This window comes from Ostrinia nubilalis, chromosome 8 (genome assembly GCF_963855985.1).
Source record: "Ostrinia nubilalis chromosome 8, ilOstNubi1.1, whole genome shotgun sequence".
Taxonomy (NCBI): domain Eukaryota; kingdom Metazoa; phylum Arthropoda; class Insecta; order Lepidoptera; family Crambidae; genus Ostrinia; species Ostrinia nubilalis.
The window spans coordinates 14904967-14908238 of NC_087095.1; positions in this window are offsets into that span (position 1 = coordinate 14904967).

The window sequence follows — 3272 nt, forward strand, 5'->3', positions numbered from 1 at the left end:
GCCGTGCGCACGCGCCGCCCGCCCGCCCGGCCGCGCGCCCCACACGCATGCGCGCTCGCTTCAGGCTTGTTTACATGCGACCGCCGCGCTGTCGCCCGAAGCCGCCCGCCCGGAACTCGGAACTAACCTAACACTGCTCACTTCATTGCTTCCTGGTTTCACACTCCACGTGAAGCACTTCGTAGTTTTTTTTTTAATTAAAGAAATTAATAAATTGCGTAAAGAGTAATTTATTCATTTCTATAATTTAATTTTTTTTTAACTTATTATTAACCATAATATTACTTATGGCACCACCTTAACTTTAACCATGACAGTTATAACCGGTGTTTTTGTATGAAGTTTATTTGACAGACTTACCTAACGTTTGTTAAAGTTAATGTGAGAACAACCCAGGGTTATTAGTATGCAAAAGTCTAGTGCCCACCCCAGGATGTTGGATTATATTCGAAGATGATAGTCAATTGATAGTCAATTAATGAACCAATAGTACTCACTTATGGCTATGAGACTTAAACGCACCCCCGTATCCATCGGCCACAAGGCATGTCAGGAGCCAGGTACCACTGAAAAATAAACCTAAATACTTAAGTACGCTAATGACAGCAATCAGCCTCAGAAGAAGAGTCTTATTTTTTTGTAAATACCTTCATATAAGTAAGCTTGTTTAAAATTAATGTAGGCTACCTCAGGTATCTTAGGTATGTACTTAAAAAGGAAGGGAGTTCAGGGAGAATACGAGGTAACAGCATCTTACTGGCAAGGCTCCTTCTTCTACTTCTCCAAGAAACTGAGGCTGCAGTTATATAAAGCACAGATCCGACCTTGCATGGAATACTGTTGCCGCCTCTGGGACGGCTCTGCCAAGAAACGTTTGACGGCTTTGGATTCGATGAAATGCGTGCCAGAAGACTAATCGACAGCCCTACCCTTGTTGAAGCGTCGCTTCAGGAACTCTTCCTTCAAAAGGTGGTCAAAAGCATCTCTAACGGTTCTCTACAGGCTACACTTCGTAGAATGTGCCAAGGAATTACACGACCTAATTCCGCCAGCCCCATTCCATCACCGGTGAACCAGACGTAGGTTAGAGTACTATCCCTACATTGTCAACATTCCACAATCTCACACTGCTTTGAGCTAGGGACTGGAATTCGCTGTGTTCGCGCCTTGCAGACGCGATGGAATTTTATAAATAAAACTCGGAAACTGCTTATTTCGTTGTATTCTTGAGACGTTACAATTTTGATGTTGTTCGATCGGAATCCAAAAGAGAAGTGATTTTACACAATGTTTAACTCGATATAAAGTATTGACTGACAAAAGTTATGTGACATTTACATTAGAAGTAGATATTGCTATTGGAAAATGATGAGGCGCGAGTAGGGCCGCAACACGCTGTCTGGTGCTCTCTTTCCCGAACACTATTGAATAGGCACTTACAAGGCAGATTATTATGTTATTATTTTATACCATTCGAGACTGCATCTCATTAACACCAGGTGCGATTGCGGACATTGCGGTCAAAAAACATTATTTTTATGATGAACTTAATGTTCATAGAAGTTTAAAGTTTAACGCCTTATCAGTTTTTGCAACCAGATATTACAAACGTTCATTGCTCGTTCATTTACAAAAGGCGTTTATTATTGTTTCGATTTATTAAGTATTTACAAGAATTACAAGGTAAAGTATGGTAAAGAAAATTAAAGCGGGAAGTACAGTTGCAGGTAGCATATTATAGCACCGGTCGTTATGGAAATCGAGAGAAGCCTTTGTCCAACAGTGGAGGTTGCTAAAATGATGATGATGATTATAATTTATTTTATTTTAATAGGGTCTATTGGGCTTGTAGAAGGTATACATACATTACAAAATTTAATAAGCATATAGATAAATACATAAAAAAATGCTTTAATTCTGGGAACGCGTAGAGCAATAATATAACTCAATTAATTAAGTAGGCCTATGGGAAGATTGAAAGAATAAAATATTAGATAAATTGATTTTTTACATTGTATTCGTATTCAAAATTAATAAAGCAGCAGTCCTACTAGGTAGTAAAAAGTTATGTAAATATTTATGGAGTATAAGTAGGCAGTTAGGTATTCGTAGCCACAGATGAGAGAGTATCCCGTAGCCGAATTCGTTAATTTTGCATTTATTTACTTTTTTTTTACCGGCCTCTAATTTCCTTTGCAAGTAATAAGTAAATACAACCTAGTCAAATGAAATTATAAATATTTCTTTTTTTACGAAACTGCCTTTTATTTTATAAATAATCAAAAACATCCGATTTCTGAACGAAAGCTGTCAAAACTTCAATGAGTGAAATAGTGTTGTGCTTACTGCAATAGTTTACACGAATATAAACTATCAATACTCAATACGTTTATTGCTTCCTTAATAGTACAGTCGACAGCACATCAAGCTATACATTTTCGTTGCAAAGTCACCCGTATAACAACTACGTAAGATACCACAGTGTTTACGTTGACGTGCTGTTGACCGTACATTTAGGTGTTACATAGTTATATTTGGAGATCATTAAGGACCCTGTTGGGCGCTGCGAACTAAAAATGTATAAGAGAGGAGGCTTCTTTTTATCATAGATAGAAAATTATAGTTTAGGTAGATCGCTAATGAATTTTATCGTCTAAATATTCTTTTATGGTGTAATAGCATTTCGTAGTAATAGCTTTTTTAGTCCTGTTATGAATTTACTATTATTATTTTCTTTTAATAATTAGATCAGTATCAATCAGTCATCAGAAATGAGAAAAATTATTATTTGGTTCTCCTCATTTCCGATTTGCCCGTAAACAATTTATCCCGCTTATTTACCAAACTTAAATGGCAATAGGTGCATAAAAATTACACTAGGTCATAGAACTGGGAGAGAAAAATCTCAAATAGTATTCAAGAACCGAAAACGTATTGTACAGTTGATACAGTCGTGCCCCGATTACGCTAATTTTTAACGTCTCCAATACAGACGCGCTTCTTCGATTTCTTCGATTCTGCGATATGGATTGGTCAAACAAACTGACGTCAGCTGTTTTGACCAATCCGTATCGCAGAATCGAAGAAATCGAAGAAGCGCGTCTGTAAGTAATCAGATAAGCTGTCGAACAATTTTTATCGATTTAATGTGTGCGAACATCCCTATAACTTCCACCACTTCCACGTTTCTGTAACCAGCCAATAGAAATCAAGCACAGATAATAAATTTGAAATGTCACGTGGTGGGGGACAAACATGGCGCATTTCTGAAC